This window comes from Cupressus sempervirens, chromosome 3 (assembly GCF_028749045.1).
Source record: "Cupressus sempervirens isolate cs-2001-9-10 chromosome 3, ASM2874904v1, whole genome shotgun sequence".
NCBI lineage: Eukaryota > Viridiplantae > Streptophyta > Pinopsida > Cupressales > Cupressaceae > Cupressus > Cupressus sempervirens.
In genome coordinates, this window is record NC_143120.1 from 466031452 (window position 1) to 466047466 (window position 16015).

At 39.0% G+C, this 16015-nt stretch overlaps 1 pseudogene across 1 annotated transcript in view; it reads right to left on the bottom strand.

Annotated features, from left to right (window-relative positions):
- LOC149567140 (histone-lysine N-methyltransferase ATX4-like) overlaps positions 1-15558 on the bottom strand; it is a 154419-nt pseudogene extending 138861 nt beyond the window's left edge. The window contains exons 1-3 of the transcript XR_016362350.1: positions 14322-15558; positions 14123-14178; positions 13743-13950 (exon numbers count right to left, since the gene is read on the bottom strand). The product of XR_016362350.1 is annotated as a histone-lysine N-methyltransferase ATX4-like (transcript). The remainder of the gene's footprint in view (positions 1-13742; positions 13951-14122; positions 14179-14321) is intronic.
- Positions 15559-16015: the final 457 nt, after the last annotated feature.

The following is a 16015-nucleotide window of genomic DNA, read 5'->3' on the forward strand; positions in this document are numbered from 1 at the left end:
AACACTAAGTATTTAGTGTTTCACTTTGAAACACTGAGTATTTAATTTTGTATCTTCTAGTGGAACAAAACTCACATCAAGAGAAATTGGCGCCAGGAGGAGGGAACAAGCAAAGTTCATTTATAGAATTGCTAACAAGAATGAGTTTTCATGTTGTATTTCAGATGACAAGATCTCTCTTAAAGTGAAAAATCCAAAAGGGGTGAAAAAGCAGAAAATCCAAAAGATGGGTTTCTCAATGGCAGGTGGGTTGATGTTCATCCAATTTGATTTGATTTTAATAAGTGATTACATTCATGTGGGTTATCTCAACTTGCAACATCAAGAAAGTGTAGAATGCATGGCACCACTGGGCATGAGGAACAAATTGTTTGGCATTCCTTTTAAGAGTCGATTATTGTTGACAAATAAGCATCTAGTAGAGTTCAAGTTCATCCACACTTCCTTTCATTCCTAGTTCGAAATAAAAGTAGAAGTAGAAGCTTAAGTTAAAGTTGAAGTGGACAGTTGGAAAATCAAAAAAAAATATTTTCATTGCACACTGTGAAGCTAAATCTTTAGAAGTGTGAGCAGTTGATATCCATTGAATGAATAGTGCAACTCTCCCATGTGATAACCAGCAAATCACATTACTTCATGATCTTATTTTGGAAGCTTAGCATGGGAGATTACCTTATTCAACAGAGGATCAAGTGTTTAGTGTTTCACTTTGAAACATTAAGTATTTGATTTTGTATGTAGTAGTAGAACAAAACTCACATCAAAAAAACCTCATTGTCCAAGAATTATAAAATTACAAAGAAAGAAGGGATACACACTTTTCTACGAAGTTAGCTATCCTAGCAATAGACTCTTAGATAAAAGACATAAAATTTGGAGCCCTTCACATGCATCTTATAAAGTCACAAATTTCAAGTATTGATCAACTTTACCTTCTAGCTCTTAAATGTTTTATTTTGTGTAGTCTTGGTAGACGAATTGGGGTGCGAATGCCCAAAATTTCCAAAGAAAAGCCATCCACATTTTGTAATAACCTTGTAGTGCATCTAGTTGTCAGAGGAATTGGAGCTTGTGTAAAACCATCCATACAAAGAAATGGAACAAATCAGCTCAGAAATGCTTTTAAGACCTCTTTGTGCGATACAACCTTCGACTATGCACAAAAAGTAACAACAGAAAATTAAATGGTCCCACTGATTTGGCTGAAATGGATTCTTATAATGATTGGACGGTGCAAGATAGGAAAACTGCATTGTTTATTGAAGATGGGATTCTTGGTTTTAAGTGGTTAGCACTGGCAGAGGTGGGTGCAACAGGAAATTTAGGGTTGGATGACAATGATGATGTTGAGGAGGAAACAATACCTTCAGCATTTACTACAAGGATGGAGATTGAAACACTATGTTCCATAACAAGCGAGGAGCCATAGTAGATTCCAAAGATTTGACTCTCTAGTTATATCTCTCCCCTTGTCTTGAGTAATTCAATGAAGAGGAAGCTGTAACATATTGAATTTATTTTTAATTTTAAGCTTTTACCATTTTATCTGTCAGCTATTTATTGTACTAAGCTATCAGCCATCAAGATTCAACATAAAGATGCAATGTTGTACCTTTTTTGAATTATAATAAATCAATCTTGAGAAGCATAGTAGCTGCATGAATGCTCTACTAGGCTTTTGCTTGCTTTAGTGTGCTGTGTGTCCTTCCTCAGACTATCCCCTGTCATACCGCATTTATTGCAGATTATTTTGAATTTTAATGGCTTCACCAGCCTCAGCTCAGCAATTATGCTGGCATTGGAGATTTGGCAACTGGCAACCATGACACCCTCGAACAACACAAGAAATTTGTCCCCAAGGTTTGTCTAGCATGTCTTCTTGTATCCCTAGTGTTGTCTTGCATGTTCAAGATTTTGATAGTGCATGCCAATGGCTTCAATAGTTTTCTTTGATGGGATATTTTGTGGGGAGGTTCCACCTGAAAACATGCATTGTGATGGGTTGCCAAGACTTCAGCCCCTCATGGGGTTCTTCTTCATATTGTCCAAAATCTCACAAAAGGCACTTTTTAATTTTGTTATCAAGTCCAACCATGTTCAGGCCATATTGCAACATTGGGCTTGGCATGTTCAGTCCTCTTTGCTTTCTTTGCAGCCATGGTCACGAGACATCTCTGTCACTAATGACAAGAAGCTCAAGGTCGCTATTTGGATAGTGTTCCCTAGTTTCCTTTGCCCAATTGGTCGGTTTGGCAAACCATGGCCCAGTCCATTGGCAAGGTGATTTGTGTTGAGTCTAAACGAATTTAGCATGCTTGACCACAGAAGAGGGTTTATGTGGAAGTTGATTTGTCTTGGGACCTCAAGAAAACTATCAATGTTCAAATAGGATGTCTTTGCCACTCTTATAACTAAACTTTTCCAACACTTGTTTCCAATGCCAATATTTGGAACAAAAGGTCAAGGCTTGTCTTCTAGTCACTCTACAAGTTAAGGCTCCTTGTCTAGGCCTTCACACTCTTCCTAAGCCACAAAGGTCAAGGATGGATGGACTACAATTGTTTGCAAGGGAAAGGGATCCTTGCTTGCCTCAATTTCTCATAAGAAGCAAAGTACCTATTCTGTGCAGTCGAATTATAGCCCCAACCGTAGCCTATTTCGAACCCTTTGATCAAGGCAAAAGAGATGATAAAAGTGGTGCCCACCTTATATGGGTGTGTACCTCTTAGCCAACCTCTATTTTGTCAACTCAATCGACCTCCCTTCGCCAATCTTGAAACCCTTAGAAGCGAGCAACACAAGGCAATGGAGCTCCAAGAAAAGCACAACGTTCCATACCCTGGCTTCCATAAAGCATCAAATTTCTCGCAAAGTAGCTACTCTTTTGAGGACAAGGATTACATGCAAGAATTTGAATCACGAATTTCATGTCATAGAATGTTTGAGGTCTTACCTCGCCAAGAAGTATTTTGTGCAAGATACTCAACAAAAATATCGTAGTATAGACTTTTTGGTCTTCAAAGAATCAAAATTGATTTGTTCATGCTTATTGCTACATGCCATGTTATTTGGCACTCTAGCCTAGTTTTTGCTTGAACACAAGGTTAGGCGTTGAAGTGTCATCACCATTGGTCCATTGCAATCCTCTATTGTGGCTCATGGGTCGGAACCTACTCAAAGGCTAGTGTGGATCCTTATGCTAGTTGATAATTATTTTTTGGGGATCATTAGATATTATGCTCTTAATGATGATGTGGAGATCTTTTCTTCAGCGATGGATTGCTGATCCATTACCACCTACTAAGATATTGTGTGTTGGCTTTAATATGGTTTAGGTGGCCTTTGATACAGAAGGTTTGATTCCCTTTTGCTAGACAATTGGAAGCGTGGTTTTACATGTGAATAAATTGGGTATCTTAACACCAAATACCATTTTCCTCATGAGGTTTGGCATATCTTGAGCAATTTTTGGATCATTACTGACAAAAAATTTAAACACTGTGATTATGTCATGATTATGGTTCAATCTTTTTTCTTTTGGGGATTATCAATTTTACCTCCTCATAAGGTAACCCTATCAAACCACTATCCCATCAGCATTAGCATTGAATGGCAATTGGGTTGTGTACAACCACCCAAGATTCAGTTTTTTAACCTTTTTGCTGAGTCATCTACCCACAATGGCCTGAATTAATAGGGTTTGGAATCTTGAAGGTCGTCCCACTAAGCAATCTAGTTGGATCATTTGGTGGAATGACACAATTTAGTACATTGCTCACTTTCTCTAAATTTATGGCCAGCAATTGGCCACATACCGTCAACAATCCTAGAAGGATACCACTTTGGATTTCAATCATCCTACGCTATCACTAATAATCCCTTATCTTGACTTACGGGGTAGGGTTGCACAACTCCACCACTAAAAGCAACACAGACAACTACATTGTTTGTAGTGCCCAACTCAAGGCTAGGCTTCAAAAGCTCAAAATAAGGAATAGTACTCCCAAAGAGTTCTTTTTGGCTCTTCGAACACATCATTCCGCACCCAGCATCAAGAGAATCAAGAAAGGTCACACGATACTCTTTGAGTTACTAAATATTGTCTAGGCAATTCTTTTACCATTATGCAAAGCTTTTCACTACACAAGAAGGTTTAGTTGAGCTAGATTCGGCTTTTTGAAGCTCAAAAGGCTTTTTGTAACCAAGTGCTCACCATTAAGGACCTCAAGGAAGTAATTTTATCCATAGTTGATGCAAGACTTCTGGTTGTGATGGCTTTCCTTGTGAATTTAAAGCATGTTGGCCTTGCATGGATCTTGACTTGCATAAGGTCTATCTAGAAGCATTGCATTCTCAATCTCTTGGTCAGCTTATTTACAAAAGGGAAATATCAAGTTCATACCTAAGGCAAGGTACCCTAAAAACATTTGTAATTGGTAACCCATCACTTTGCTCAATGTCTCACATAAGATCATCGCAAATGCCCTCTCTTTGAAGCTTCATCATTTTCTCCCAGAAATTATCTACCTTGAACAAACACGTATCATTAAATCAAGATTTATTCTAGATAATATCATTGTAGAGTGGAAAGGCATGGAGTGGGCCTCACATTCCAAGCAAAATGCCATTTTCATCAAGATTCATGTTGCCAAAGCCTATGATGGTGTTGAGTGGCCTTGCATGCTTACCATATTGGGAGCCCATTGGTTTGGGCCCCATTTCATTCAATCTATAAAAATGCTATTTGGGAATGCTTTGGATTGCATCGCCATCAATTTTCACCAATCTTTAACTTTCAAGTTGAACAAATCATTTGCCAAGTTTGCCCTCTAGCCCCCTCTTTGATTGTTCTAGCTACTAAAGGCTTTGATTATCTAGTGGCAAATGTTATTTCCATTGAGCGAGTCGGGGGTATTTCCCTGCCTAACTCACCTTCTTCACTTGTCAATGGCCATTTGCAGACAACTCTTTTCTCACCCTCATTAAAGATGACCACAATGTTCGGGAGGTGCTTCAATGCCTTGATACCTTATGGTTGGCTTCTAGGTCAGTGATTCAATGGCACACAACCTCGTGTTATAAGAAATCTTTTCTCACAGTTCCATCCTAAATCCTCCTGTTTGTGTGGAAGTGGATGGGACATGGTGAAATCTATTGATTTTGGTTATTCCTTTTCATTTTTAGTGATCTCCTATCGATCTTTAGAATGTGATCCTAGCCAAAATCAAGAAAAAGTTGACCTACTAGATTACTAATCCGCTTTCGCTACTCAGTGAATTCCATATTTGCTCCAAAATTCTTGCAGCCACCTGCGTCTACCATTCTTCTTGTTAGGGTCCCTCCAAAGCTTCTTACAATAAACTTGAGAAACTTCTTAGGAACTTTTTGTGAGCTTTTCTTGTTGATCATCAAGGCTTTCATAGAGTAGCTTGGGAGTTATGTTGTCTCCACCAAGAATCTAGAGGGCTTGGGCTTTTTTCTGCCCATAAGTAGAGTTTAGCCCTATGTGCTAACTTGCTAAGTGAATCATTCTACCAACTTCTAGTAATGAGGCCTAGAAACTTCTCCTCAAGCATTGTATTTCTTCAAAAAATCTAGACAATAGGCCTTCTTGGAAGGAGAATGGCTTTCAAACCCTTCCATGTTGTTCATATTGAAGGCACTTTTGTCACCAAAAGTATTTGGTGTGCTTGGGAAGTTATCAAAGCCTTGCTTCAATGGGTTAGCTCCAACTTCGAGGAAAGTCTTTCTTTCAACTAGCACAACATTTGACGGTCTCTCCTTGTTTAGTTTCAAGGGCTCCCTCTGGCCTATGAGCCTGGGATTCATGCTCTACATTTTCACAAGCATGGCATCTACACCCTCCAGAACATTTTACTAGAGTTGCAATGAATCTTCATCCTTGGGAAGATACGCAAGCCCAATTCTCATCTAGCCAAATTGGTAGATGCTCAACATGGTCTTATCTTCTCTGCCTTTGAATATTCTACACAAGTTGGGCATTTATGCTATCAAGTTGTGGTGGAAAGATCGGCATTGGTTTTTTGTGACCTCATTTTTCAATTACAAACCCAAGCTTGGGTATCATTGGCTTTTTCCTCATTTGCCCATGGTGCCAACCTTGATGTTCTGGTGGCAATTGCATTCCTCTCATGTCGTTTGACCTCATGGGTTTCAAACTATATGGTTTGTTATTCTTGAGCCCAAGCTAACTCATTATGCCTAGTGTATTCTTTTCCAAGGCTTGTCCTTGGGTGTGTTGCCCTTTCTATATGCAACCAAAAACTTTCACACCTCTCTAGTTATGCCATCGTGCTCAGCACTTGTGGCATTAGATTCATTATATCTTCCAATTGTTTCAGCTTGGGCTTTTTTCTTGCCATAAGGTCCTTTCAAAGGATCGGCCTTGTATCCTATTCAAACCTACATAGATTTGGCATGCTTTTAGGTTGGAAATACTCTTCACATTATGGAAAGACAGAGTGTCATTTTATTTTCTTATAGTACAAATGATGTTAATGTTTTGCATTTTACTAAAGCATGTATATCTATGTAACACGGGGACACGTTTTCCCAAAAAAAAAAACCACGTCTCAGAGGCAGGGACGCATCGGGGACAAGAGGACGTCATTCTGGTGCATCAAATGGCCTTCATCCCGAAAAGATAGGGAAAGGTCTTGGTGTCTCTTGAGACAAGGACACATTGGGGATGAGGGGCATTGTTCCAACGCCCACATCTCAGAGACAGGGACACATCGAGGACGAGGAGACATTGTTTCGGCGCTATCAAATAGCCTCCATCTCAGAGGAGATGGGGAGACGTCTTGGCATCTCCTAAGGGTAAAGGGGGACGAGGATGCATCCCTCAACCACTCCAAGGGACAATCAGACATCCCCTGTCTCAACAAAAAAGAAAAAGAAAATCTTTTTAAAAAAAATTTCACTTACATTTTATTGGTCATTTTTTGACCCTAGGCCATGTGGGGCCCATTACTTGCGTTATATTGTTTGCATTCACTATGTGGCTTCATTTGCATTCATTTTGGATTTCCTATTGTTTGCAACAGCAGCAAGAAGAAGAGTGAATAGTTGAGAAAAGGGTGTTTGTAATAGTGAAAAGAGTGATTGCAAGGCAAAGAGGAGTGACAAGGAGTAAGAAGAAGATGGGGAAGATTATTCACCTTGTTGAAGAGATTTTTCAAGCAACGGGTGGTTTCTCTCTAATTTTTCATTGTTTTTAGTTTTATAATTCTTGTTATTTCTTTTTGTTATAGTTATTTGAATTTCATTTCTAGAATGAAGTAGATTCTTCTTGTTTCAATTATAAATTCTTGTTGCTTAACTTTTTACTTAGATTTTTGTTATTTTAAAGAAGGGCATAGGCTGAAACCATGTATTTAATGGTTTGTTTTTTCATTTGGTGAAATGCAGTGTCAAAATGAGCTCCCACAATCATGAAACAAGTAGCAATGATGAGATGGAATTGGAAACTCATTCTCATAGTAGTCAAAAATATGAACCTGAGCATGATGATGAGAGCAATGAGGGGGATGAACAAACTGAATCTCAATCCACAGATAATTGGCCACCTGGTCCACCATCTACTTATTACCGCTCCACACTTTTGACAAAGAGAGCTAGGTGTAAATATGATCCTAAATCACCTCTTAGACAGTTTGCAACAAAGATAGATGATCCAACACAAACAAGTGGAGGCACAAGGAAGTGGAAATGCAACATATGTGGTACAGAATGGTCTAGTAGCATCACTAGAGTGAATGCACACTTCCACTTTTGGACAGGAAAAGGTGTGGGAGCATGTGAGTTTTCGAAGCTCAATAAAAATTTGCCTTAAAGAAGTAATTCAGCAAGCTTTGGAGCATTCCAGATGATTTGGGGATTGAAAGGCCTGCTACCTTCTCTGGTAGGCAACAAATTCAGTGTATTCAGCAGTCACGAGCAGCAATTATAGGCGGCAGCCACATGTTTTTTCTCCTAGATCACAGCTGAGAGCATCATCATTTACAGGGGCAACCTCGGTACCTTCTTCCACTTTTAGTGCGATGGCTAAAGCATAACCAAGCAAGGGAAAACAAAAGGTGACAACTAAAAGTAACCTCATAGCAGATTTATTTAATGCAAGCATAAAAGAGGAGATAGAGGAATCTATTGGTAGATCCCTTTTTCCTTACTAGTTCGAGTTCAATTCAAAGTTTGAGTTCGAAGAACCGGTTTGATAGTACAGCAAAATTTTGGAAAGGGGTTTGAGTTCATTTGGGTCTGTTCATACAAAAACATGTAAAAATTATTAAAAAATTATATATATGCATATTTATGAAGCCTAGAAGCATAAGTTATTAGAATGTAAATAGTATCATACTAAATTGTCGTTTCGGAACCATATTCAAAAGCGGACGCAAGATTCGGATGCAAGATCCAGGAAAAAAAATAGGATACGGATGCATTTGGAAACATATATATATATATGCAAAGAATTTAAGAAACTTATAAAAATTAGAACTAGAGTTAGAAACTTAGAAATATACAAACATACATCATTTGATAGTATCATCTGATAATTCACCATTGATCAAGATTCAAGATATTTCATAAGTCAATTAAATAGTTCAAACTTCAAATTAAAACTTCATAGGCACAAATATTCACATTTAAATTTACTCAAGTTCTAGACTCCAAACTACAAAATCAAAAACGTAGTTCATGATTCAACGTTCACTAACTAGAATCATAAGGGTTCTCAAGAAAATCTGGATCCTCCTCATCTCTAACTGCTACAAGGTCAATATCATTTGAACCAAGAATGGTTCCACTTGTGTTAGATGCACCATGTGGCAGGGACCTATCATCGTCATCATCTATCATCGTAGTAAAATCATGAGGTGTTGCGTCCAAATTGGCACACTCAAGGGCTACATCCCAAAGTTTGGTTGCCCCATGGATAAATGCCAAAATGGAAACCAAATGAGAAGAGTAAACCAAGTTGCAAACAAAATGGAGATTGAATGGTTGGAAGGCCTCTATTAGGGTCGTTTTAGGGTTTGGCACAAAAAAAGTATATTAAAATGTGCAAATAAGCACGTCTTTAAAGTTTTTTGAGTGAAAAGGCATTTTCTTTTTCTTTTTCTGGGCGTCAATTCATGGATACACCCGCAAGCACCTGGCTGTCACCCATAGGCACCCATATGACGACGGATGCCTAAAGTGCCACCCGAATGCCATCCTCAAGCACCTGGATGCGAGCACCCATAGGGCATCCATCTGCCTCCAGCATTCGTCAATATCAGCTTCTGCCTCCAGTGTTTTCCTACAAGTATCAATATCTGAGGTATCATACTATCATATGATTTAATCATTTAAACAACAAAAAAACCATGTGCATAAACTTTAAACTTGTAATCATAACATCATGAATGGTCACCTATTTGCTCTCTCGAGACAAAATAACCTATTTGCACACCACAAATGTGTGTTAGAAGCCAACATAAGCCATTTAAATTCACTTGTAAAGGTTTAGGAACTCAAAAATTATAAAATATGTCCAAAAAAATGACTTAAACATCGTCTACGACGCCCAGTTCGATGCGGTTTGTTGCAAATTTGATTTGTTTGTTACAAATTCACTTGGATTCCTTTTTACTTGGGACCAATTCGAACCATGTTGCCTCAAATTGATCGCTGGTCGTATTTTATGACATATTGGACCCAAAACAAGTACTCGTCCAGAGGCCATACCTACAAACCAGGGTAACTAAGCTTTTTTCCAATTATGTACCACTTCATATAGCTTGACCTCCTTACTATAAAGAGCTGATGCGAAAGGTTGCAAAGGGGGAAGGACCATCATTTGTGCAATCAGGTGAGCACAAATTGAGGACCACAATCTTGGATAATGAGTATGCCAAGATTAGTCAAACGATGGAGACCATGAAGGCAGTTTACGAAGACTCAGGATATTGCATTATCATGGGGGTGGGCAGACTTAGGAACCATCCACTCATCAATATCATAGTTACATGCCCAGATGGCCCATTCTTTCTGAAGGTAGTTGATTGAACAGAGTGTTGAAAGGATGTTGATTTTCAATTGACATCCTTTTGACAACTATAGAGGAGATTGAGCCACAAAATGTAGTCCAAGTAGTGACTGATGCAACACCAGTGTGTAAAGCAGCAGGGAGGCTCATTGAGGCAGCATATAGACATATTTGGTAGGCTCCATGTTGTGTGCATGTCATGAAGTTATGAAGAATGCACTCAAGGACATGGCGAAGATTGATTGGATTAAGAGAGTGGTCAGCAATTCTAGAGATGTGCAGATGTATAAATGCAACCACCACAATTCAAATGCACTCTTTAGGAGCTTCGTGGGGAAGGAGTTCCTGAAACCAATTGAGACTAGATGTGTATCCTATTTCATTCTCTTGGAGAGAATGATTGAGTTACACAAACCACTACAATTCATGGTTATGACAAATGAGTGAATAGGTAGGATAGGTCCAGGAGAGAGCAAGGGAGGAGGGTGAAGTTGATAGTGAAGAGTGATGTTTTATGGAGTGATGCAAAATATATAGTCTCTATCATCACTCCAATTTTCTAGGTCATCAAACATGGGGATGGCGATGTGCCTAGCCTTGGAGAGGCGTATGAGTACATTGAATCTATGTTTGGCCAGATAAGGGTAGTGCAAGAGAAGGATCCCAGTTTAGCATTCTACAATGAGCACATCTGACCTACCATTCAGCACTAATGGGACAACCTAAACACTCCCCTACATATGGTTGCTTATGCATTAAATCTGAAATGGTACATACCTAGGCCTAGTAGAGTCACATCGATTCAAGATGAAGAGGTGATTTGTATCAAGCTACTTATTTTAATCATCTTTGTGTCTTACTATTATACATCTTGATACTTGAAACTTTTCATAACTAGCATCTTCTATTTGCCAATAATTTGGATTTTTTATTTTTTTATTTTCTAAGTGAAGGACGGGTTCTTCAAGTGCATTGATAGGATGTATAACTCTAAGACTACTGGGAAAGTCCACCTTGAGTGGAGCAAACTTTCTACTCTTAGGGGTTATTGGGTTACAACAAAGGCAGACCTAAAAACTATGGCACAGAAGGATCCAATTTTGTGGTGGACTTGTCATGGACCGAGATCAATAACTACCACACTAGCTATTTGCTTGTTGGCTCAAGTATCTAGTTCCTCAAATTCATAACCTACTCAAAAATAATATTGTATTCAAGAAATGTTTTAAATTTTAATTTTTTAAGGGGACTTAAGAGTTTTACTTTTCAACTTTTCTCACACTGGCCATTGATTGCTATGTCAAGTATCTAGTTCTTCAACTTATGAGAGACTGGTTTACATATGGCTTTATCCACTCTATTAAGAGGAATAGGCTTACCTCTCACAGAGTAGAGAAGCTAGTGGCTGTACATAGTGTCTTGCATATGAATGATCGTAGGACACGTGTACAAGGAGAGACCCGTAGCACGATGGGATGTAGAGCTAGAGGAGCCATCACAGATTGATGATGATGAGGATACTACAAATGCAAGGTTGGTCGGTCTTCCTTTCGCAGCTCTTAACCTTGAAGAGTTTGGTAGTTTCGATGATGACAAGCTTGCTGACCTCCCAAGAGATGATTAGAGGCCTCCTTCACTACATTTTAGGCCTTGGCCCTTGGCATTTTGATTATGTAGTTTCTACTTGTTTTTATATTAACATTGAATATCATATTGATATTATGTTGCACTTGCTCTGTGTAATCATCTTTATGATGATTGATGATTGACGAGATACACTTCTGAAAATTTGATATCTATGACTACTATTGTTTGTTGATTCAAATATTTAAAATTCTAATATTCATAGTTCAATGTTCAATGTTCCACTTTCATGTTCAATGTTCAATCACAATGCAATGTTCCAGTATTTAAATTTTAGAAAAATCGTATTTTTAATTTTACATCTTTATGTTTTATACTGTCAATGTTATACACCTATTCATAACAAGCACATAGTATATACACCCTCCCTCCTGTCCCCCACCGCCATCCCCCTGCCTCTACCCACTGTCCCCAAATTTAGGCCTCTCTGTCCCCCTTTCTCGGAAACTTGCCCCCTGTCCTGACGTCTCCTCGTCCCCTAAGGTGGTGTAACTATGACGTATATGCAATAGTGTGATGCGCTAAATTCAAGTGCGGCCAACAAGGTTGCACTGAAAATGGCCCACTTGCAAAAGCTTTTAGAGGATTGTGGAAATGCTCCTTGTACAGTTGCTAGAGTGCCTCCAAACCCATTTACTTCCCATGACTGTTCTCTGCCCTGCAGCGGTCAATGTGGCCAAAGTTCCTCAATGCACTGCTCCCAGACCCCACAGACTCAGGCTTCTCGCCACCAATTTGGCAGTGGTAGAGATTTTCAAAGGCAGCACTCTACCTCCTCGCCATGTGGAGGCTTAGCCTCAGGGTGGACTAGGGGAGGTGCAAGCCCATCTGACAAGATTCTGACAATGACAACAGCTGGCCCAACTCTTCCAAGTGGCTCCCACATTTGGCACTAGCTATTTCTTCCTTTCAGAAAGACCAAGATAAGGAAACAATGGAGGCTGCGATTGAAACAGGGTGGTACCTCCCGAACGCTATCCCTATCCCCACCAATGTATGGGGTCCCAAGGATGTTAGAGATCCTCCTCCACCACCTCCAGCCACTGCTCTAGTCACTTACTAGCTTCTTATGTGATGTTGTCTCTCCAAGCTTAGCCCATATTCTGTCTCTGGGCACTGCCTGTGTGTTTTTAATCCTCTGGGCACTTCCTAGCCAACTCCTCAGGGGTGATCCCATCTCCCCCTACTTTTTTTTGCAAATAGTGTACTTCATCTCTTAAGACATATATTAGTGGAAATGGTCACTATTCATCAGAAAAAATCAATCAAACTTCATAGAAAACACTTTTATACTCATCAACAGGCTTAAGCTTTGAATGCAACTTAGCCATTTATTTCTTGAAAATCATGCGTGTATTTCTTGAATCCTTATTTGCATTGAATGGTTAATTTTATTTTAGCCAGCCTGAAGGTATTGTTTGTGTGCTTAAATTAGTAGTTTCTTTCCTTCAATATCTGAAAATCTTGTTTGCATAGCACAGCTATTAATGGTCTTTTGCATGTGTCCAAGGCAAAAAGATAGGCACGGAATCATTTTTGTCTATGCAAAACCCCTCAACAAATCATGTATAGTCAGCAAATCTGTATATCATGTCTGTAATTTTACTGTTTAGCTTAGTTTGGGGTTTATTTTAGATCTTATACAGTTACCCCTCCAAATTTGAAGAGAGTTTCTCCCTCATGCCCCAGGGCCCATACCATTGTGTTGTCTTGCAAAAGGAAAATTAAAATGCTAGGAGCTGGAATGGAATACCTATAAAGAGATGAAATGCGTGGATCTCGGTAGGCATTGTTACAAATCCATAAGAAAAATGAATATGTTGTAGTACACCCCCTTCTTTTTAAACAATGAGTTATAGATTTGTAATTAGAAATTCACATCAAGCAGTGATTTTTGTTATCAACAGATTATTCTTCTGCAAATTGGTACCAGAAACCCACAAAAAAATAGCATCCTTTCCTCTTAGCTCTAGCCTTATTTTGTTCTTATTAGCAAACACACCAAGAAATATTTTTAAAAACAGGATTCTCTACTAGAGCTTACCTCGTTTCCAGCATTATCCTCAAGATCTTGATGCACGTCAGCAACTTTAGAAGAATATCCATAACTAGACAGAGGAACTTTAACCCTTTCTTGGTTTCTGGAACAGTCTTCCTGTTTCCCAAAGTCATACCATGCCAATGTAGCTTCTTGAATTGCCAACCACAATTCACAGAAATTACTCTTGTTATGCTGTGTCTGACCCTGATATCTAACAGAACAAATAAATAAAGTTTGTAAAGACCAAAAACGCTTCTTGATTTAAATAATCATTACTAAAAATAACAGCCTACGTACATTTACAAGAGCTACTTCTGTATTATGAACTAATTTTAGAACAAGACAGAGCAGCTGACTCTTTGCCAACCTAGCTATCAACTTACACTTCCAAGTACTCAAAAAACGGAAATATCGTTCCTTGTCTTACCCATGAATAGTCCTGTGGTCATCATAAGAGAAAAATCCAGGGTCAAATATTGAGAGATAAAGAAACATATTTTCAAATTAAAACACATAGGTCGTGCAGCATTAATTGCATAACAATCTAGTTATTATTTTTCTTGCATCAAATTATTTACATACCCTCTCTTTTGTGTTTGCTGATAAGAAGCCAAAAAACATTACACAAAGGTGCCCAGGAACATACATGCTCAGAACAGATTCTGGAGCATCTTGTGCAGGATCAATAACTTTGGCTGGCCAAGTTGGGCCATTGTTATCATCAGACCTGACCCAAACTATGTCACCGACACAAAATTCTTCTAAGGGATTCAAATCCCCGACTGACATCCCAGCTGTTCTATCACTTGGAACACATTTCGGCACACAGTCAAAACTGAGTGAAGCCGTCAAATTCTCTGGTTCAGAAGGCTTGGAAGTGCTACAAACATGTTGTGCAAGCATACTTTCGGGCTCTGGTGCTGTCAACTGTAATTGTTTTTTACGACCATTTTTAACCCTTGCAGGTTCTGATTCATAAGGTTTGTAAGTGCTAAAAACATGTTGTGAAACCAAACTTTCGGGCTCTGGTGCTGTCAACCGGGATTGATTTTTCAGACCATTTTTATCCCTTGCAGGCTCTGAACTGAATGCATCCTTACGCTTAATTCTTTGCCGTTTAGCAGGACTATAATTAGCATCTGATAAAGGAAACCTTAAGAAACAATCTAGTTCATCAGAGCCATGTTTCGAGCGTTTAGTTTGGATTTTCTTCAACGGTTCAATTAAAGAGTCACGAAAGCGTAATGGAAGCATCTGAGTGCGACCACGAAAACTCTTCACAACAGGAGCCGACAAACTCACATGTACGGGGTCTGCCAATTGTTTTTCCTGGCTTTCAATATCTGTTTCTGGATCTCCTTTCTCAATATCCATGTCTTTATTTTGACATGGAGATTTCCCTTCAGTAAATGAGGTGTCTGAGCAGACACGCTTGCCGTCTGCAAGGCTCTCCTCGCTATACCTGACACGCTTGCTGTCTGCAACGGGCTCCTCGCTATGCCCACGTTTAGGGTGCGAAGAGCCGTTACCAACGGCATTTCTCTTGAATAGAGGGGCAAACCTTATCTCATTGTCATTTCTACATCCAGTTCTCATCTCAGGAGCTAAATTATCAGTCCTAGATGATGCCTCTACAGCATCTGCAAGTAAATCTAGAGTCGGATAATTTATTTTCCCATTATTCATGTGAACAACTTGATCATCTGCACAATCTTCATGTTTTCTGTTCTGTGGCTCCAACCCATCCCCAAATGCAACCTCAATCAAATCTGTCATGGATGTTATCATCTTTTTTCCTGTCATATGTAGAACTCTCCATATTAAAATGGGAGCATTATTCCTCTTCTTCCAACTCTATCCCTGTAATTATGCTGTGTCGGAATCGGTGACAGTAGAAACTTTTCGGCTATCAGAAAAATTCAGACCTTGAGAAGCTAGGAATTAAAAATCTCAGCCTGGAACAATCACCAACAGATATATACAAAAGAACAGCAACCCGGATGCGGACTACTTTAATCTCTCGTGCCGCTTGCTTTTAGTACCTAGGAAAAACAGACTATCTTCCCGCTCAATATACATCAGATCAACATATAAAAAATTAGGTAAACGCACAATCCATATTACAGATGATAACAATGAGAAAATTAGTAAAACAGTTGAATTAATCCCAAGAATGAAAATGAGGCTTGATTGAAGTTGGGTTTGATTTTAAATACCTTAGCTTAACAAGACTCACATCTAGTTAGATCCGAAAGTACCACCTAAAGTCAGACGAA